Source organism: Pseudorasbora parva, chromosome 17, assembly GCF_024679245.1.
Source record: "Pseudorasbora parva isolate DD20220531a chromosome 17, ASM2467924v1, whole genome shotgun sequence".
NCBI classification, from domain to species: domain Eukaryota; kingdom Metazoa; phylum Chordata; class Actinopteri; order Cypriniformes; family Gobionidae; genus Pseudorasbora; species Pseudorasbora parva.
The window spans coordinates 37,076,895-37,099,687 of record NC_090188.1 but is presented as its reverse complement, the minus strand read 5'-3'; the positions used below and the strand labels follow the sequence as shown (position 1 = coordinate 37,099,687).

The following is a 22,793-nucleotide window of genomic DNA, read 5'->3' as shown; positions in this document are numbered from 1 at the left end:
TGACATGCTTTTCATTTATTTGGCAAAAAAAGAGAACGTGTATTGCTATCTCTACAGGAACTCATGTGCCTTTAGCACACAAAGATTGAACTGAAGAATTAACTTGCGTTTATCAAACTTCAGTGTAGCTTTAAGCCTCGTTTATACACAACGCATCCGCTCGAGCGCGAGGGTGCGCGCGGCAAAAATGACGTCGACGCGGAGTGCGCGAGACCCCATTCCGCTTGGCGTTGTGCACGTCAAATTTCGGAACTTTGCGTGCGGCTCCGCAACCGAAGAGCCATGAGTTCCAGACGAATCTGCTTGCCGAGAATGACGTCTCATCACGCCGCACTCTCTCTGTGCGTCGAGTATAAACACCTCCCCAAACGGATGAGTCGCGCGCAGTCAACGAGAGAGACGAGGAAAACAAAAAAGCATGCAAATGGCAATTATCGTGGCTGGAAAAATGATCAAGCTCGTTTTCTTTTTATCGTGCGATTAATTGATTTATTGACTATCGCGACAGGCCTTTGCATGCAAGCAAGCTCAATTGAGCTACTGTTTATGACTGCTGGTTAATGTTTATATGTAAACAACAGCCTAAATTCAATCTGCTTATTATATAAAGCGTTCAAGTCTTTTCAGAAAATTTGGACTAAACCACTCAATCTCAGTTAATCTCAATTCATATGGATTAGTTTTATGATCATTATTAACTTTTTGAAGTGTCAAAGTTTCAGTTGCACTGCTGCCTGGGTAAGGACAGAAGGCTGTCAGATTATCATTGTCAAAAATATCTACATTTGTGTTTCGAAGATGAACAAAAGTCTTATAGGTTTGGAACATAAGGGTGAGTAAATGATGACAGAATTTAAATTTTGGGGGAACTATCCCTTTAAAAGTTTGGGGTCGGCAAAAATATTTGTGAAAGAAGCCTCTTTGAGAAGCCCACCAAGGCTACATTGATCAAAAATACAGGTATTTTCTGGCATCTTAAAGATATTTAATATGGATCAAATGTTTTTTTTTTATTTACTTGCCAAAAGATAATCACCCAAACGAGAGCTGTTTCGATTAGTTTTTTAATTATAAATTATGGGAAATTATATTAAGTAATTCTCATTTATAAATTGCTGAATCAAGTTTTGAATAAATTTTTGGTAAATGACAGGTTCACAGAAATAAAAAGTTTGCAGCAGCAGAGTATAGATATATATTCCGCCAAGACCAAATATATCAACATTGTCATACCCATTACCCTGACAAACACTCTGAGAGTTGTCATGACAGAAATGAACTGATTTACAGAAAAAAATCTTACTATATTATTTCCACTGAAGTACTATTTTACTAGCCTGACAAGCCAGCCCCACATCAAGATGTTTGGTCTGGAAACTCACCATTGACAGCTCAATCCGAGGGGCGGGATAAACGGTTGTCTTTCAAACTCCCTCTGCACGCGATAGGATAGCGCTACACCAACCAGAGCAACGAAGGTGAAACAGAGCTTGTTGATAGATTAAAAATTCGCCGTATCCGGTCGGCAAAACTCCGAACACATCTTCCCTTTTTAAGAATGACTTCAGTGCCGTTCTTTGTTCTTTTCTCAGAGAAAAGCTTAACTCCAAGTCTTCCAGAGTCGCGGTCAGAGCTGAAAAACCGCCGTTCGCCAGTTTCTGTGTTTATTAGAAGCACACTAACGCAACACGGCCGTCGTCATTATGGCCCCGCCCACCGACTCTATAAACGATGTGATTGGCCCGGCAAGAGTTAGGGCAATACAGCTCAGAAGGGTATTGAGAGTTGCTACGACACTCGCGGGCAGATTAGATTTGCTGCCGCTAGGGTGCGTCTAGATTTCTAGGCTACTATTTTACTATTTTTGAACGAAATGTTGCTCGTCCAATCAGATTTGTGGTATACATGTAGGTGTAGTTTATTCTGAACCACCAGCCAGCTGAGTTATTCTGCATTAAATTGTAGTCATTATCACTGCCTTAATATTTCATATTTATTCACATAAACTGTTTTCCCCAATTGTTTTTGGACTGCAGGCCGAGGCAGTCAATCATCATCGTCCTGTAAGTCCGCATTTATTCAAGTGTCACAGCAGAGTTGAACTTGTTCTGATATGGCGGAGTCAAACAGAGAGCCAACCGAGTTGAGCAGCCTCGCTCAGCACCAGTGTTTAACTCTCCCTACTTATTATGGGAATTCAAGCCCTCTCCCTCACAGAGAAATGTAGCGCTCTCTTCCCCAGCCACCTCTTTCATGCTGGGTGCTATGAAATCCTATAGAAGTGCTTTTATCCCCTGAAGATACAGTACAAATCATCATTGGTTTTATCTCAGCTGGGGATGTCGATTTTCTAAATGAGCTTACTCTTTCCAGCTGCCCGTCAAGCCCATTTTCCCTAATGCTTACCCATCACCCCCTGCTTCTGCTCTGCCTAACGCCTCCCCTCTCTGCCCCATCGCTCCCCACCTTCTTTTTTTTTTAACAGTGGGGTTCGGGCCCTTTCTTTCCAGTCTTTGTTCACTCTGGGGAGAAGGAGCAAACAGCAGGATTGATCCTACATTGCGTCTTGGTATTGTTCCAGAGCCTCCCTGTCAATAGGCTGTGGCTGGGGAATGCATTGACTGGGTAAGCTGAAGGGGGTGAGAGTGAAATCGGGTGAGATTTTTTGCTTCAGTGTGTGTCGCTGTGGCTGGCTTTTTGTGTGCAGCGGAATGTCGCTAATCTGCCCGCCATCGACATGCAAATGAGCGGAGTGGCCCAGCGTAAGAGAATTCAGAGCCTGGGAAACAGCTCCACCAATCCCTGTGCACAAAACCAACACTTAATAAGGTGGAAGAAAACACGAAGCACAAAACTAGATTTTTTTTAATTTTCTTAAAAAGTGAGAGCGGTGCCATCATTATAGCAGGTGTTATGTGGTTGCTAAGGTGTGCTGAGTGGCTTTTAGCACGTTATTATGAGGTTGCAAGGGTGTCCTGAGTGGTTTAGGGTGTTCTTTTTTCTGCCCAAATTAATACTTGGGGTTAAGAATTAGTTTCAAGACCTGATAGCTAAGTGTTACATGATCAGAATTAATTAATTCCCCAAAAATATGTATTTTACAATAATAATAGCTAAATTTGATATTGAAAAATGATTAAATAAATAAAAAATACAATAAAAATACATTTAAATAAATGTAATTAATAATCACAAATCAAATCATTCTTCCACCTTGGCGTGGAACCATTTATGCACATTGTAACACTTAGGGTTGGTGTTTGTTACATAAATTTATTTTTTATTTTTTAAATGACTCCAAAAATATATAACACCGAAAAATTATGGAATAAATGATGAATTCATTTATAAAGTCAGAATCGCAACGTCTGCCTCTTTATATCGCAATTCTAACATTCTAACAATTGTGACCTTATATCTTTATACCTCAATTTTTGGGGAAAAAAGTCAGACTTGTGAGATAACAATTACCTTTTTTATTTTTATTTTATTATGTGGCAGAAATATGACACCAGCAATTCATCATTACAATAATTCATTTGTTTATTTATCATCTTGTAAGTATCATCATATTACAAGGTGAGTGAGAATTGTTACAGTATGGTAATATATTTCAACCTGTACGTTTTATCTTTGTAGGATTGCAGCAAAAGCACACAGTCTCCCGCAGTATATGTCGAAGCTACTTTTGTTTTAAGTAAAGAGATAAAAGCTCAGACAATCGGCAGCCATATCATTGATTAGTTGGACACTCCATATCTTGTTTGTGTTGTGACAACGGATCTTTGCACTTGAGGAATGAGCTAGTGAAGAGCCGATACTGGGCAGAAAGCACTGATGCAGTGGCCGCGAAAATAGTGTACTGATTGATGTAACTAAGTGGGCAAAGGAACAAAAGCCTTGGCCTGGCGCCTGAGACACAGTGTGGTGTACTCATTGTTAAATGAATGTCCTTTCACTTTTGTTTCAGAGTGGATATTGTGCGTCTTTGAACTGATGCAGTCTGAGTGAATCCTTTCACGCTGTCATGGGAGGTTCCTGTATCCGTAAATAACATCAACAGAATGGTGTTATTTATGTAGTTGAGGTGCATTTGCATTGAAATGGCTGCACATATTTTTTATGTCTTCATAATTCTGTCGTCTCACTTGTCCACTTGAGTCACATTCATTGGAGTGCCTTTGACGAATTGGAGCTCTTTGTTAATATATCTCAGCCTCTCGGATTCAAATGCATTGAGAAGAATGACTTCTGAACCATAGTTCAAACACCAAGGGTTTTAATTCAGGCACTGCAGTTGGGATAGCTGTTTTATGTAATGCAGCTTTTACATACCCCTCATTGACACTAAAGCCCTTTTCAGATGGGACTAGTTTTCTAAAAAACATTTGAGCTACAATTCTTATCACCCGATGTCTGAGATTTCATGCACTGATTCGGACGGGACTCATATCTCTGTGTTTATTACAGAGGTGGAAGTGTGTTTCCATGATTTGCTCCCATTTCTTTTTTTCTTTTTTTTCTTTGGATATCATCCGTATTGAAATAAAATGAAAGCATGTGAAAGATTAGAGGGCAAATGGTAGCTCAGGTAGGTCAAATAACAGATGAGGAGAAGCGTTATTATTGCAGTAAAAAATCAGCAATCACAGACATTTGCATTCGAACAGGATTAGATTTCTCAAAAGGAAAAACATTTTTACTGTGGTTGTGTGAGAAAAACACAGACATGGCATATTTGTACAGGATTATGAAGTACGCCTGTGAAACATGAATTTTTCCTACGTTCCCCATGAAAACTAGCCCGAATAGGGCTTAAAACTACCATTATTGCATTAAAACTAGCTATACAATTAGGGCTCTGTTACAACCTAAAATCCAAAACTTTTGTTTTAATCGAACCAAACATGCCAAGTGTGAACAAACCCAGAATTACATGATGTATGCCTAAAGAGAGTTGACACAGAGTTTGGTGTACCTCTTATTTCCATATCATACATCACCTCCATCAGTATTTCCCAAACATGGTGTGAAAGTTGTGAATACACACTTATTGCAAACCCTCGCCCTGTGAATCAGTGCAGGTAAAGAGCCTGCCTTTAAAAATGTATGAGTTTGAGAAGCTTCTCCACAAATTAAAAAGTAATTATTGCCTACCTTTAATGTACAGTCCTGGCCGGGATAGGGCCATTTCAGCTAATGTGCAGCCCAGGTAGCTCAAAAGTGGCTCAGAGCAGTGGAAACTTAAGATCAACTCTCATATTGCATTAACGCAATTAGTCCCCGCTGGCCTAAATAATAAACCCAGAATTCAACCTCCATCTTGTTCAATATTTCATATTTAATTCAGGTGCTCAGAGTGCTGCTATACCACTATGGAGCTTTGCTCTGAAATGCAGGTATTTTTTCTTCTTCACAGGAGCCTTTTAGAAGTCATTAAGTAAAAGCCACCCCAATCTCACGTCCCATTTGTGTGATTTAATAATGAGCTATACCTGCCTACTTGCAAATGTTTCTTTTGCATATCAAAGTGCAGGTCTTCTATTCAGGTCCACTCAGCAATGTTAGCAATACTTTTTTTTATTTATTTAAACCTCATAAACTTGGTGTTCTTTTTTGTAAGAAAACTAACATTAATGCAAGAAATGCTGTAATTGGCAAAAGAAGATGCTCTGTGAAACTGGATGCAACTTGCTTGGTAAGATCTAATCTTTAGGTGTCGAGAATTACAGTTAATGATGCATAAAGAAAAAGATCACCTTTCAGAGAAAAAAAAACTATTAACATGTAGTCTAGAAATGGTCTGTGTTTGGTGGCATAACATTAACACTTTCACACTTTCAATTGTCTTATAATATAATTTATACATAATTTCAATAATGGTGAATGAAACAGGCAAAGTCACGTGAGAGGAGGCAATGCTTCCACTGTGCTATGATTGGTGATGGTTGGAAATTACTGGTTTCTGTGATAAATCCCGCTTTTTGTTTTCGTGAATCGGTCTGAATTAACAAAATGGCGGCGTTAATTGTAACTGGGAAGACTCATTGAAAAGTAAGTAAACAACTCCATCTATCACTATATGATCCATTTATCACTGCTTTGTCACGTCAAAATCAAACTTGAAATGGCCTGACAACTTGATTTATTTATTTTTTGTTGTAGAACTTGGACACAAACCGAAAGAAAAGATTGTACATAACTAATGAATGATAGACTGACATCAGTAAAAACACTTGAGCAGAAACATTCCAAAATTGAGAATTCTAACTCGACCTGGATTAATGTTTTCATTAAGTCATTGTAAAACACACACCAGTGGTTGCAAATCTGGTTAATTCTATTTTAATGCGTCTAGTTGCTTGGCAACAGTAAACTACTTATTTGTGCTTAAAACGCTCCTTAAAGGGATAGTTCACCCAAAAATGAAAATGATCCCATTATTTACTCTAGGTGTATATGACATTGTTATTTCAGATGAATACAATCTGAAATTTATATTCATATTCATTAAAACATTAAAAATGTCCTGGCTCTTCCAAGCTTTATAATGGCAGTGAATGGCAGCCCAAAATTTGCAATTTGCAGCCCAAAAAAGTGGATCCGTCCATTATAAAAGTAATCCACATGGCTCCATGGGGGTTAATAAAGGCCTCTGAAGTGAATCAATTAGTTTTTGTAAGAAAAATATACATATGTCACATGCTATAAAGTAAAATATCTACCTTCCGGCGAACCGCCTTCCGTATTTAACTTACGAAAAAATGTCATGCCACGTCCGACGTCATCATAACGCCAGTTACGCTTTTTTCCGTTGTCCGTCCATCTATTTATGAGCAGCTGAGTAATTGACACATGAGGAGACAACAGATTGCTGTTCATTTGCTGCCCTGATTGCACGAGAATACACTGAAGGCTCACTTTCACTCATATTCAAGGTAAATCATAGTAAATCATGTAAAACACTATAATCCCTTACATGTGTTTTATTGAACTATAAATATACCTTAATTGCCTAAAAAGCATGCACCAGTTACTTTTCTTCCTGAACAAGTGCACACCTGAGTGTGTTGCTTTCACATTCACTTGAAGTTTGAGTGTAACCGAACTCAGACCACCTCCTTCAGGCAGTCTCAGATTCGGTACCCCAGTGCACACCCAGGTCAGCTTTCACATTAGTCATTTTGAATGCAAACTGTGCCCTTTTTGAACTAAACTGCGAGTGTGAAAGCACCCTGAAAAAACTGTTGAAAGTGGATCGGACTGAGCAGCACAACTCATGTGTAGCCAATCAGCAGCAGTGTCTACTCTTGAAGGGGGAGGAGAGAAAATGACCAAGAAGGAGATTTGAAGATTTGAGAGACATTACAAAAGAGAAAAGGTCTGATGAATATCACTGGAAAAAGAAGAGTTATGATCAGGAAAGACTTTAGGACGTCAATATTAGGAATGCTTTGCAGTGCTCGAGAGACCGATGTGGGAAGCCCTGAAAATGCTCCATGTATTCTGTTGTTGTGATTTTATAGTAACAGGATAGTTCTGAGTAGCCTATCATTGTTTGTCTGGAGCTGGTGTTCTACTGGCGACTAACACCAAACCCTTGTTTGTGTACTGCATGTTCATTTTTTTTCATTCTTCCTTGTCGTTCCTTCATCATCTTTAGCCCTATTCGTACGGTAATTATTTTTAATGGTGGGATTGTAAGGTATTTTCATAATTTACAGGGGCTAGTCTTTCATCTGCCATCCAAATCCAGAATGTCAGTGTTTTTCTCCTACCACCCACATAAAAATCACCGATGTTTTGACAAACACAAAGGTCGTGTGGTAATTTCATTGTCATCCGAATCCACACCTCTGAGGGTGTTTTCACACTTGGGTCTTCTCTAAAAGAACCGAACTCAGACTCCTTTAAGTGAACCAAGAGGGGAACCAAGTGAAAAAAGGACCCAGTTCTCTTTACGCTCACACTGTCCCTGTACCTAAAAGAGGACCAAGATACTTTTTGGTCCAATTTAATAAGAATGTGGTCTCAGAACCATTTGTGTTTATACTGTTGCTTTTTGGATCTAGTCCAGTTCATTGTTTTATCCATTCACTTACATTGTTTGTTCCTCAGTAACCAAGATATTTGTTTGTAAAGATTTGTATTACTTTAGGACATTGCTACAAATGCTCTTAAATTTAGTTGATCTTTTCATAATACATAATACTTTGTAATACTACATAGTCTTGCACTAGCTATATCACATCGACATTTGTAACTAACATTTATTCTGATTTTTCTTCTCCTTGATTGATGTTTATTTTATTGCAGAAGGCAATGATCACATCCCACATCAGCATACAAAAAATAAACAACACAATAAAGTAATAAAAAAGATGCAAATTAAATAAACTGCTTAAAATTGTCCAGGTAAAGTATGGATATGCCTAAAAGCAGCATTCAAATAAGACATTGAAAAATCACATGAAAAAAAAAAAACTGCATATTCTTCACTGTATGACTCCACTGATTCTTATATTAGGATAGTAATGCAGAGTTTAGCTCCAACCCCAATCAAACACACCTGAAACAGCCAATCAATGGCTTTATTATTATTATGCCTTTATAGGTATTGATGAGCTGTTTCAGGTGTGTTTGATTGGGGTTGGAGCTAAACTCTGCAGGACAGTGGCCCTCCAGGACTGAGATTGGGGACCCCTGATTTAAGACAAAACCACCTGTTAATGTGAAACTTGTGTGTTTTTGACACTTTAAAATAAATGCAATAATACGCTAAATATTCCGTTTAGTACAAGCGCTGTGACAGCTGGCTTCTGTGCATGCACTTTAGGCGCTCTTAACACCATTTTAAACTGGTGCGCAGCCACAACTCAGTTCACAAGTGGTTGAAATTGCAAACAAGTGATTGTTGGGAACAAATAATTTGTAGAGATTTGTCAGAAGAATCATCCATAATGAACAGCCGATTTGAACTGGGGCTTCTGATGACCAAAACGACATTGGAATTCACAAGCCCAGAGCGGTTTGTGTTCAGATTGTACCATAAGATGAGTTAAAACCATACCCAGACAACCTTCGAAATGTTCTCGGCTCGGTTCACTTTAAAGGGGTCTGAGATCGTTTGGAGTATCCACATATGTTTCACGTGAACCGGGCTCAGGCCACTGAAAAGGACTTATCGAGAAGAGATCACTTCAGAATTCTCTGTTTTGACCACAACTGAGCACCATACCATTGTGCTTCGCTGTAATTTGGATGCATTTTAAAGATCAAGCCTACACTTTTATTACTGAACTGCTGGAAAGTATTTACAAGAACAATATTTCATCACCGCTCAAAAGAGAATAAAAGCACGTAAGCATTTGAAATTGGACGTTATTACGGAAGCAATTATATAAAATAACCAAGCAGCTTTATGTTTACCTCATGTAAATAAGGGGCTGCGTTTACTTATTTCCGCTCTTTTTCACATTTTTAAAATGACATCCGTCATTTTGAGATAAAATAAGATAAGACAGAAAACAATTTTAACTATAATTCCAAACATATGACATTTTATTTACAGCAGACAATCATGCGACTGACCACATGAACAGCGTGTTCCCAGGTTCATAGGATCACAAAACTGGCTCCTCCACCATGAATAAATCACCATCCGAATGCACAAATTTATCACTGAGGTGGCATGCAAATTTATTTGTATGGACGTCCACATGAAAAACAATTACCGCCCGAATAGGGCTTTTGCATTATTTTCGCATTATTTTGCTTCGCTTCAGCTATGATAAAGAGACGTCTCTTCTTCCATTGGCGGAGCAATGAAGGAAGGGTTTGTTTGTTTTGGGTTGATCTCAAATATCAACAGTGTTTCTCAGAAATCACTTACTGCACCTTTAATAACAGCAGCCATATACCACAGTATAAACATACATTGACTCTACCAGTCTATATAACACATTTCACCTGTTGGTCGGTTTATTAAGCCCAGCCCTAGTGCCACATTTTCTATAGTACATGAGGATTGAATCTCATTCCTGATGTACGAGTGGTCATTTATTCAGCGCATATGTGTTCTGTAGACTACTCTGAGTTTGTGCTGGGGTCACATTAAAAGGGAAGGTGATAGCAGCGCAGCGGGCGGCCATATATCATAGTAATTAAAGGCTGGCCTAATGATGCAGGCTTCCTCCAGCATGATTCCTGTCTGATCACAGGGCTGCTTCATTAGGAGCACTCAGCCTAACGAGGTGTAGCTGTAATAAAGTAATTCTCTGCCTGCCGCGGTGATAAAGAGCTCCTCTGGCTGAGGGAGGGATGAAAATATAATTATAATTGGAAATGCTTGACTAAAGTTATTGCAGGGCTGCTGAAGGGTGCAATGTTTTTGTGTTTGGAACCATTCCTCTCTTCCCATATTCCACTCTCTCTCTTCATTGCACTGCCAAAATCCCTCAAATGAATATGTCAGGGGGGATGAGAGGGGTGGGGGTAATTAAGCTGATTGTAAATGCAGTATTACAACTGAAGAATAAGCCCAGGCTACAGAACAGACTGTTTTTCATTCCACATGTTAACGCTTTTGTCTCCTATTTGAAATAGATTTGATGGTGAAATGACAAGGACTATTTGGAATACTTTTTTATCACTGGTGCTTGCTAATGCGAGCATCACTGTTGCTACTACTTGAGGAGAGTTCACACTGACAGTGATTTGCTGCACAAAGTTATTTTCAATGAGAGTTGGCAGCAACATGAGCCAAGGCCATAACCATGTCTTAGGGGACCATTTTTTTTATTTTTATATAAAGCATAAAGAAATACATTTCTAGGTCTAATTTTAGATGGGAAATAATAATTTTGGGACTATTGGCAAATAATATTTGAATTTATTTGCATCAGATATATCGATAGTCTCAAGATTTTTTCCGTTAGTGAATAAATACATAGATATGCTGACAATACTTTTAATTTTTGTAAACCGTGTCGAAGTTTACAGGTTCTTATCCGTCCTTATATAGTTTTTTTTCCCTTCATTAAAATCAAAGAGGTTCAATGATTGCATATTAAGAGCTTGGACACGTTTGTGTGCATTTTGTTACGTGATTTCACTGGAAAGAATAAAGTCCTCGCAATGACATTAAAGGTGCACTATGTAGGATTTTTGCAGTAAAATATCAGTGTGACCACAATGAAAGAGTTTTAAGCATGTGTCTTGATCATTATTTTCAAAAATGTTTATTTATCAATATTTCTTACACATCATATACCAATACAGGAGCTGGTCATATAATTAGATTATCATTAAACAGTTGATTTATTTCACTAATTCCATTCAAAAAGTGAAACTTGTATATTATATTCGTTCATTACGCACAGACTGATATATTTCAAATGTTTAGCTCTTTTAATTTTGATGATTATAACTGACAACTGAGGAAAATCCCAAATTCAGTATCTCAGAAAATTAGAATATCATTGAAGACACCCCGTGCCGCACTCTAATCAGATAATTAACTCAACACCTGCAAAGGCCTTTAAATGGTCTCTCAGTCTAGTTCTACAGGCTACATAATCACAGGGAAGACTGCTGACTAGACAGTTGTCCAAAAGACGACCACTGACACCTTGCACAAGGAGGGCAAGAAACAAAAGGTCATTGCAAAAGAGGCTGGCTGTTCACGGAGCTCTGTGTCCAAGCACATTAATAGAGAGACGAAGGATTGGAGAGGATTGTAAAACAAAACCCATTCAAAAATGTGGGGTAGATTCACAAAGAGTGGACTGCAGCTGGAGTCAGTGCTTCAAGAACTACTACGCATAGACATATGTAAGACATGGGTTTCAGCTGTCGCACTTCTTGAGCAACAGACAGCATCAGAAGCATTTTGCCTGGGCTAAAGACAAAAAGGACTGGACTGCTGCTGAGTGGTCCAAAGTTATGTTTTCTGATGAAAATAAATTTTGCATTTCCTTTGGAAATCAGGGTCTCAGAGTCTGGAGGAAGAGAGGAGAGGCACACAATCCACTTTGCTTGAGGTCCAGTGTAAAGTGTCCATAGTCAGTGATGGTTTGGGGTGCCATGTCATCTGCTAGTGTTGGTCCACTGTGTTTTCTGAGGTCCAAGGTCAACGCAGCCATATACCAGGAAGTTTAAGAGCACTTCATGCTTCCTGCTGCTGACCAACTTTATGAAGATGCAGATTTAATTTTCCAACAGGTCTTGGCACCTGCACACAGTGTCAAAGCAACCAGTACCTGGTTTAAGGACCATGGTATCCCTGTTCTTAATTGGCCAGCAAACTCGCCTGACCTTAGCGCCATAGAAAATCTATGGAGTATTGTGAAGAGGAAGATGTGATATGCCAGACCAAACAATGCAGAAGAGCTGAAGGCCACTATCAGAGCAAACCTGAGCTCTCATAACACCTGAGCAGAGCCACAGACTGATCGACTCCATGCCACGCCGCATTGCTGCAGTAATTCAGGCAAAAGGAGCCCCAAATAAGTATTGAGTGCTGTACATGCTCATACTTCTCAGATGGCCAAGATTTATACAGATCCTTTCTTTGAATTGGTCAGAGATTTTCAGAGATACTGAATTTGGGATTTTCCTTAGTTTTCAGTTATAATCAGCACAATTAAAATAAATAAACATTTGAAATATATGAGTCTGTGTGTAATTAATAAATAATATATACTTCTTGAATGGAATTAGTGAAATAAATACACTTTTTGATGATATTTTAATTATATGACCAGCAGCTGTACATGTACATTTATACATATACATTTTTAGGGGTGTTAACCTGAACTATATATGTGACCCATGCTGGCTAATGGAGTCAGAATGTGCATAGGGCTAATTTTGAGCTATAGGCAAAACAAGTGAAAATTGTCAATATTCGTCATATTTGCGGTTTTGATAAATATGAGTTCATTAAGCCCTTGTCTATCGATCCCAATGTTCCAAATAGCAATTAAACATCTCAACGTATCTTTGGGTGTACACGTGGCGCATATAACAGTGCATTATCTGAGAGGAGCACCTTTCCTTTGTCCATGAAAAATGCTTTTTTTTCTTTTTCTGCAGGCTTCTCCAGGACTGCTGCTTCCTCAGCACAAGTTTGGTATTGTTTTAAAGCACAGCATTCCAACTTTGTGAATATTCATAGCAATTTCTCGATGGCATGAGTCTGAACTAATGAAATGGGATTTTCAAACTCATGCTGATAAACAAAACTATCTTACACGAGTTGACTGGCAGATCTGAAGCATGCGCATAAAGACACCTCAGACAGTGCGCGATCCTGACTACACATATACACAGAATTACAGTATTTGAAATATCTGTTTTGGTGAGTATTCAGGCAAACATTCTCTGTTATGTCTTAAGTGAACATTTGGTTAACTATTGTGAAAAAACATCTGATGTGTGACATTTTATTGATCTGTGCTGAACCGATTCCACATTGAAAGTCTCCGCATTGTCCAGTCCTCTCGTGCATTGATCTTGCGTACCTTTTTGTGTATTTGAATGACTTAGTGTCTTTGTAAAGCATCAATATTCTAGAAATTACAGATTTGGAATGACCAACTTCTTTTGCAATAGATGAAAGGGTCATCCCTTTGGCCTTCATCTGGACACCCTGGTGTCGTAGGATTTCAGTAACCTTAGAGTGGCTTGCCATCTTGCAAAGTCAGTGAAAATTGGAAAGTTTGCTTCAATTAAATAGGGTTTGCCAGATTATTACGGAAATTAGCACCAAGTGCCAGATTAACACCCAAAGTTTGACGGTATCTGAAAGTGTTCGTGAATTTTGACCAGTGTTATTTTTCAATTGTCTTATTTAAGTTGTTTATACTGTACTTCAGAATATATTTAACTTGTGAAATATGCTTAAAAAACTGACCTGCTCATTAAAAAAGGGACTAAGCAGTGACCTTGTGATTTAGGAAATTGTATGTTATTCTCTAATTTTGATCTCTACTGTATACATATGTCATTATATATATATATATATATATATATATATATATATATATATATATATATATATATATATATATATATATATATATATATATATATATATATATATATATGTAACCAAGTGAAAAGTTTAATCACAAAACTGGTTATTGAGTCCTGCTTCTAGTAAATAACACGTATAACATGTTTTAATGCCTTTTCTCTTACGTTGAATTAATCTTGTGCTGGCCCTTTAAGAAAACGTGACATTGGCCATCTGGAAGTGCCGCGAGAGTGGTATGAGAGCAGTGTTATTTCAATGCGGTTTTGGATGGTGAGCATGCGGTCAGGAATTAGCGCTAATAATGCTCACTAAACGGAAAATATTGAGAAATATATACTTTCTGAGTTAAACACAGTTTCTCAGTGTTTTGTTGTCTAAAATGGCCGTGTACTTGTCCGGTTAACACCGATTTCTGTTGGGACGCATCGTGTTGTCGTATAAAAACAACATTGTCTTTCAAAGAAGCGTAAGTGTAGAGATATAAACAATTTATTATAATATTGAATCTGTTTATATTTGTGTGTATTTCCACATGATACCGTGTTACTCAGAATCACTTTGTTTATTCAAGAGGGGAGAAAAAGTGCTCCGTAGGCCCTCTGGGTGTGTTTCCGGTGTGAGCCTTGAACATCAGTGAGTGTTGTTTAATGTTATTGTTTCTAAAATGTGTAACTGTTATCAATCGACATGCACATGTGTTACATTGAGAAGAGCAGAATGAATGTGGTGTTATAATGTCATATTCAAAATGTTAATGCAAAGTGTAAAATGTTTGCTTTTACTGTGTGCAGAGGAAAATCAAGCTCATCAGATGCCTCATTAATGTTTACATGAGCTAGAGTGGTGATAAACAGTAAGTTTGAATTCTTAAATCTGTTTTTGGAGTTGTAAGAGTGTTTATTTACTGATGTTGGGTTGATTGAATGCTAAATTGTGTAACGACTTTTGAAAGGTGTCAGTAATAATCAAAAGTAACCTCTTATTTCATTTGAATGCATTTTTCATGTAACTTATGCAGCCTTGTTTGGTTTCCATACAGGAAAACGCTGTAATAATGTTTGCATTTGTTTTCCAGAATGTGGCTGCTACCGTTGTTTATGTTGGCAAATTTTGTGATTAATATTTTATGATGACTGAGCACTAAAGAAACAAACTTGCGGGTTGAGAAACAAACTTTATTGATTTCAACAACTGTTCACTTGCTTGAGCTGTTCTACTCTACTCTTCCCCATATTTGCATAATTAACGCTGCACTACTACAAGTGCAGTCTGGAATAAAAGAACCCCGTTTATATTATTCATCCTGTGTCCGGTGTTATTAGTAATTCACATTCCGGGCTACAGAGATTTTTGGTACCAGGAGTGGGGTCCCATTGCTAAATTGGGTAGAGTAGAGAGAGCATAGACAACGGTAGTAGTGAAGAGAGGTCGAGTGCCGGTGCAGAGAAGGTCGACGACAAGGAGTGACGTACCTGGAGAGCCTGTGGGAAGCAAAGAGCCAGCTTCAGGAACGCAGGGAGGTGCTCACTTCAGCGCTGTGGTCGAGGACAAAGGAGACCGCACAAAACCATCCTTCAGGTTAAACAGTAGTGACTGTGATTGTTTTGCATACTATTCAAAATAGAGACATTACAAGAACATGGACCAAGACGACGATGTGTCAGCTGCGCAGCCTGGAACCAGCCGTGATGTGGACAATGCTGGGGCTGTTGGACATGGTGATGAAGGTAATGGAGTGGCCGAGCTGCAGTCTCAAATTCTGGAGCTAGGTCGAAGACACGACCAAGTAATGTCAACCCTTGCTAATATGAGTAATGTGGGCACTAGGTCCTATGTTTACATTCCAAGGGAACGTCAAATTGTGCCATTTAGTGGTGACCCTGTTAAAGATGGTCAGTCTGTCGATGAGTTCATTGATGAGGTTGAACGTGTAATTCGGGTAAGGGGTTTGAACACTGATGACCAAGTGGACTTTATACTGTCCCATTTAAGAGGTTCAGCCTTAGATGAGGTCAAGCTATGTATGGGTGGTGAGACAAGACAGCCTCAAGAACTGTTTTCATATTTGAGGGGGGCCTTTAGGGAGAAACGAACTACACCACAGTTGTTGCATGCTTTTTATGCACGTAGACAGTTAGACGGAGAAGACTTCCGTGACTTTTCCCATGCTCTCTCTCAGCTTCTTAATTCTGCTCTCCAACAGTCCCGTAATGCTGTGTCTGATCCCCAGCTTGCTTTGAGAGACCAGTTCATCGAAGGCATAAGAGATGCGGCACTGCGTAGAGAGCTGCGCAAGCTAGTCCGAGAAAAGCCTCAGTCTTCCCTGTTTGATGTCCGTGAAGAGGCACTGATGTGGGTTGTGGAGGACAGACCCCGTGGTGCTAATGTGGCCAGGAGTCGGAACATCGTGAGTACATGTTCTGGAGATGTGTCACACCATTCAGATCCAGTTAGTTCCCCACAAAGTGACATGGTGGTCGCCTTGCAGGAGGTAGTTAAGATCATCACCCAGCAGGGTAAGGCCCTTGGAGAGCTCACTAATGCTGTTCGTGAACTCACTGTACAAAAGGCCGGTTCAAATGGTAACCAGAATGTAAAGCCCAAAGTCAAGCCCAAGTACACAGAAGATGGTCAACCAATCTGTTTAAGATGTGAAGGGGTTGGACATGTAGCAAGACACTGTCCCGTACCACGTAGCTTCAAAGCCCAGTCGACGACCACCACAAGTTCTGAGGTACAGGGAAATGGGGTCCCTCCGTTGCTGTGAGCCGGGCAATGCGAGGAAAACCAGAAGGCTCGAGACATAGCACATTGACAAAAGAACGGTTTTTAGAACGTGCAGTTGGCAAGTGCCCTGAAGTTGATGTTCACATTGGTGGTATTCTGGTTAGATGTCTGCTCGACACAGGAAGTAATGTGAGTACCCTAACAGAAAGTTTCTTCAGAGAGCATCTCCACGGAGAAGATGAGGACCTTCACTGCACTTCTAAGTGGCTAAGAATTACTGCAGCAAACAAGTTACCCCTGCCGTATCTGGGTTATGTTGAACTGGACATCCAAGTAATGGGATTGACAATACCTGAGTGTGGGTTCCTGATAGTCCGAGACAGTGATTCTGCAGATCAAGATCCTACTCCCCCTGGTATCATAGGCATGAATATCACCCAGAGATGCCGAGAGTTTGCAATGACTGAGTTTGACACTGCCTTAGGAGGAAAACTGGACCCTGTGTGGAGGGAAGCATTCAATCGGGTACAGGAAGTGAAACTGGTGAGGAAAATGTCAGCAGCCAGAGTTAGTGGTAAGGGAAAAACCCATATACCAGCGTCCTCTGTAGCCACTGTCTATGCCAGAGTGAATGAGAGAGCTACTGACACCCATGCGTGGCTGTTGCTGGAACCAGGAAGCACCCCATTACCAGGCGGATTGATCCCTATGCCCACTTTAGTGTCAGCCAGAAGTCGAGTATTTCCAGTCCAAGTGGTCAACTTCTCTCAGGAAGATGTGTGGCTGGCTCCCAAAGTTCGTCTTGGGATACTTACCCACTGTCAGTGCGTTGAGAGTGAAGCTTGCGAGGTGAGATTCCAGCGTATTTCTGCCCACCATGAAGAAGTGAGAGTCGACCAGAAGGATAAACCGGAGTCTGAAACTGACCTAAGTAACCTGCTGAGTAAGCTGCATATAGGAGGTACTCCAGAACAGCAAGCCAGGCTCGGTATATTGCTTTTAAAGTATGCAGATGTGTTTGCGGTCCGTGATGAAGATCTGGGATACACAGACCGAGTGAAACATGAGATCCATTTGACAGATGACACTCCTGTGGTTCAGCCGTATCGCCGGATACCGCCAACTCAGTTCGAAGAGGTTAAAGAGCATATCTCGGGTTTGCTCCGGAAGGGTGTCATCCAGGACAGTGCGAGTTCCTATGCTTCACCCATCGTTCTAGTACGGAAGACTGATGGAAGCTTAAGGTTGTGCGTGGATTATAGGAGGTTGAACTCCAAGACCAGACGTGACGCTTTTCCATTGCCACGCATCGATGAGAGTTTGGATGCTCTGGGCGGAGCGCAGGTTTTCTCGACGATAGACCTTGCCAGCGGTTACCATCAAGTTGCAGTCCATGAAAGGGACAGACACAAGACGGCTTTCACTACACCGTTTGGTCTCTACGAATACCGACGGATGCCCTTCGGGTTATGTAACGCACCCGCCACTTTCCAACGGCTCATGCAGGCAATCATGAGTGACTTTGTGTTCCAGATTGTGCTCATCTACTTAGATGACTTGTTGGTGTACTCATCCACCTTTCACGAGCACTTGGTACGACTTGAGACCGTGTTTAAGAGATTGAGGGACACTGGATTAAAGATCAAAACAGAGAAGTGTCATTTCCTGCAGCCGGAAGTAAGATTTCTTGGCCATCAAGTGTCATCCGACGGTGTGAGTACGGACTCGGATAAAGTAAGTGCAATCCGGGAGTGGCCAGTCCCCAGTACACTCAAGGAGCTTCGATCGTTCTTGGGGTTTTGTAGTTATTATAGAAGATTCATCGAAGGGTTCTCCCAGATAGCTGGACCGTTGCATGATGTAGTTAATGTGTGCATGAGAGAGACAAGTCAAGTCAAGGCAGCTCAGCTATATAAGAGTTCTTGGACTTTCCATTGTCAAACAGCGTTTGAGAGCCTCAAAGACAAGCTGACAAGTGCACCAACGTTGGGGTATGCTGATTTCACGCTTCCCTTTGTGGTTGAGACTGATGCGAGCAACCTTGGGCTAGGAGCAGTCTTGTATCAGCATCAGAAGGGTAGGAAGACTGTAATCGCGTATGCCAGTAGGAGGTTGAGGGGGGCTGAGAAAAGCAAAAAAAATTACAGCAGCATGAAGCTGGAGCTGTTGGCACTGAAGTGGGCGGTCACTGAAAAGTTCCGAAGTTATCTGCTGGGGTCCAGATTCACCATCATAACGGACAATAATCCACTCTGCCACCTCACGACTGCCAAGTTAGGAGCAATTGAACAACGTTGGGCTGCTCAACTCGCTGTGTTTGATTTTGAAGTCAAGTATCGCCCAGGACGATGCAACACTGCTGCAGATGCTCTCTCGAGGAGATCCGGTTCTGAAGAACCAGATTCAGAAAATGAAGACGCAGAGTATGATGGATGTGTGGCGATCTGTAACTCGCTCAAGACGGGAACAGCTCTTGAACCAGACCTGTTAACAGCAGGAGTTGAGTGCAGCACAGTCAGACAGTTACAGGCATCTTTAGCAGAAGAAGATGATGATGCTGTGTGTGAGAATACTCCCACTTTGCCGGGATATTCAAAGGCAGAACTTTGTCAGTTTCAGGAGTCTGATCCAACACTCAAGGTGTTCAAGAAGTTCTGGAGCTGGAAAAGGAAACCTACCAAGCAAGAGAGGTTGGGCTTGTCCAGATCTGTGCGTTCCCTGCTGAAGCAATGGCAAAAGATTCAAGAAAAAGATGGTCTGTTGTACCGTGTGATTGACGACGTCCACATCGGAAAATGCCACCAGTTGTTGTTACCTACCTGTTTGACAGAGAAGGTCTTGAAGAATGTCCATGATCAGATGGGTCATCAAGGGATAGAGAGGACCATGTGCCTGTTGAGACAGAGATGTTTCTGGGGTGGAATGTACGAGGATGTGGAGCAGTGGGTGAAGCGATGTCAGCGTTGTGTGTTAGCAAAGATGCCTCAACCGAAGATTAAGGCCCCTTGGGCTTCATTCTTGGCTTCCCGACCATTGGAGGTTGTAGCAGTTGACTTTACGACCCTTGAGCCAGCCACAGATGGACGAGAAAATGTTCTAGTAGTAACTGACGTGTTTACGAAGTTCAGTCAAGCATTTCCCACCCGTGATCAGAAGGCGGAGACAACGGCTAAGGTCCTTCTCAGAGAATGGTTCCTGAAGTATGGAGTGCCCCAACGCTTGCACTCTGATCAGGGCAGGAACTTTGAAAGTGCTGTGATTGCAGAGCTCTGCAAATTGTATGGAGTCAAGAAGACCCGTACAACGCCACACCACCCCCAGGGAAACCCTCAATGTGAGAGGTTCAACAGAACAATTCATGACCTCTTGAAGTCTCTCCCTCCTGAAAAGAAGCGCAGGTGGCCGGAACATTTATCAGAGCTCGTCTATGCCTATAATGTGACTCCACACTCATCTACAGGTTACTCACCGTACTATCTGTTGTTCGGAGTTCAGCCGCATCTGCCAGTTGACGCTCTGTTGGGACAGGAACCTGAAACAGATGATAAACTTGACTGGTTAAAAGTACACCAGGAGCGTTTAAGAGATGCTCATTTTCGAGCTAAGGCATATGCTGAAAGGAAGGCTGTGGAACGAGCAAAACAGCATGAGGAGCAAGTATACTGTCCAGCAGTAGAAATTGGACAGCACGTGTACCTGCGAAACCGACCACTAGGAAGAAAAAAGATTCAGGATGCATGGTCTTCCACCGTGTACAGAGTGTCGGAGGTTCAGGGGACCACATACACCGTGGAGCCTGTGGAAGGAGGTACAGTTAAGAGAGTGCACAGATCCAACCTCAGACCCTGCAATAATCCAGCCCCTATACCCATGCCAAGGTGTCGGAAACTCCCTGTGGAGGTGGAACCTACCTCAGTTTCTGAGTCCGACGTGCCCTCGCTGGAGGCAGAGTGTGTTCTGGTGGAGGAAGTTCTGTGTCCTGGGGAGAGAGTGGCAATGGTTCCAACATCTGAGCGTACAGAACGGCCAGTTGATGGGGTTAAAGACTATGTTGATGTTCAGACAGAAGGACCTGATGGGAATCATGGTTTCTCAGGATCAGAGAGTCAGGAGATATCTATGGATACGCTGGGAGTGATGCCAGGGCCTGTTGAGCCAGAAACTGAATGTGTTCACTTACCTGTTGAGGATCCTGTTGTTAAACCCGTGCCTGCTCCTAGAAAAGAGAGAAAAGGACATGTTAAATCAGAAGTACCATGTCCTGTGGTGCGCCGAACACAGAGAACAAATGCAGGAGTGCATAGTAATCCAGACCGATTACCAAAATCTGTGTGCAATGCAGTATCTTTCAGTCCTGATGTGCTTTCCCAAGTGCTGGCTGGAATGGTTCTTTATACCACCGGGAAACTTCAAGGAGGAAAAGATGATTAGCGTTAGTAGTCACCGAGGACGTTGACTAACAGCAGGGGAGAGTGTAACCAAGTGAAAAGTTTAATCACAAAACTGGTTATTGAGTCCTGCTTCTAGTAAATAACACGTATAACATGTTTTAATGCCTTTTCTCTTACGTTGAATTAATCTTGTGCTGGCCCTTTAAGAAAACGTGACATTGGCCATCTGGAAGTGCCGCGAGAGTGGTATGAGAGCAGTGTTATTTCAATGCGGTTTTGGATGGTGAGCATGCGGTCAGGAATTAGCGCTAATAATGCTCACTAAACGGAAAATATTGAGAAATATATACTTTCTGAGTTAAACACAGTTTCTCAGTGTTTTGTTGTCTAAAATGGCCGTGTACTTGTCCGGTTAACACCGATTTCTGTTGGGACGCATCGTGTTGTCGTATAAAAACAACATTGTCTTTCAAAGAAGCGTAAGTGTAGAGATATAAACAATTTATTATAATATTGAATCTGTTTATATTTGTGTGTATTTCCACATGATACCGTGTTACTCAGAATCACTTTGTTTATTCAAGAGGGGAGAAAAAGTGCTCCGTAGGCCCTCTGGGTGTGTTTCCGGTGTGAGCCTTGAACATCAGTGAGTGTTGTTTAATGTTATTGTTTCTAAAATGTGTAACTGTTATCAATCGACATGCACATGTGTTACATTGAGAAGAGCAGAATGAATGTGATGTTATAATGTCATATTCAAAATGTTAATGCAAAGTGTAAAATGTTTGCTTTTACTGTGTGCAGAGGAAAATCAAGCTCATCAGATGCCTCATTAATGTTTACATGAGCTAGAGTGGTGATAAACAGTAAGTTTGAATTCTTAAATCTGTTTTTGGAGTTGTAAGAGTGTTTATTTACTGATGTTGGGTTGATTGAATGCTAAATTGTGTAACGACTTTTGAAAGGTGTCAGTAATAATCAAAAGTAACCTCTTATTTCATTTGAATGCATTTTTCATGTAACTTATGCAGCCTTGTTTGGTTTCCATACAGGAAAACGCTGTAATAATGTTTGCATTTGTTTTCCAGAATGTGGCTGCTACCGTTGTTTATGTTGGCAAATTTTGTGATTAATATTTTATGATGACTGAGCACTAAAGAAACAAACTTGCGGGTTGAGAAACAAACTTTATTGATTTCAACAACTGTTCACTTGCTTGAGCTGTTCTACTCTACTCTTCCCCATATTTGCATAATTAACGCTGCACTACTACAAGTGCAGTCTGGAATAAAAGAACCCCGTTTATATTATTCATCCTGTGTCCGGTGTTATTAGTAATTCACATTCCGGGCTACATATATATATATATATATTACAAAAACATATATATGTATGCCAAAACACTATTTGTTGTTTGAATTTTGTATTAAAACTTTTTTTTTTTTTATGTAAAGATTAGACTTGGTTTCATATCAAAAAACATTTGGATTTTCTTGGGCAGAGTGAGACATAGTGTTACCTTAAAAAGGCATTTACTGTACATTGAGTTAACCATTAATTATTGGTTTATTTCTGCTTATTTATCACTCAGATGTTTAATCCTTCAAATGTTGGATAAGTTTTAAGTGATGCTATGT

The 22,793-nt window shown here is 40.5% G+C and overlaps 3 long non-coding RNA genes across 3 annotated transcripts in view; all 3 read left to right on the top strand.

Annotated features, from left to right (window-relative positions):
* Positions 1–13,945, top strand: part of LOC137045385 (uncharacterized) — a 145,318-nt gene extending 131,373 nt beyond the window's left edge. The window contains exon 3 of the long non-coding RNA XR_010898760.1: positions 13,096–13,945. This is a non-coding gene — a long non-coding RNA (uncharacterized lncRNA). The remainder of the gene's footprint in view (positions 1–13,095) is intronic.
* A 172-nt stretch (positions 13,946–14,117) lies between these two features.
* LOC137045328 (uncharacterized) lies at positions 14,118–15,107 on the top strand. Its single transcript, XR_010898740.1, has 3 exons — positions 14,118–14,504; positions 14,610–14,671; positions 14,830–15,107. It is a non-coding gene; the product is annotated as an uncharacterized lncRNA (long non-coding RNA).
* A 5,803-nt stretch (positions 15,108–20,910) lies between these two features.
* On the top strand, positions 20,911–22,493 carry LOC137045014 (uncharacterized). Its single transcript, XR_010898676.1, has 3 exons — positions 20,911–21,635; positions 21,741–21,802; positions 21,961–22,493. It is a non-coding gene; the product is annotated as an uncharacterized lncRNA (long non-coding RNA).
* Positions 22,494–22,793: the final 300 nt, after the last annotated feature.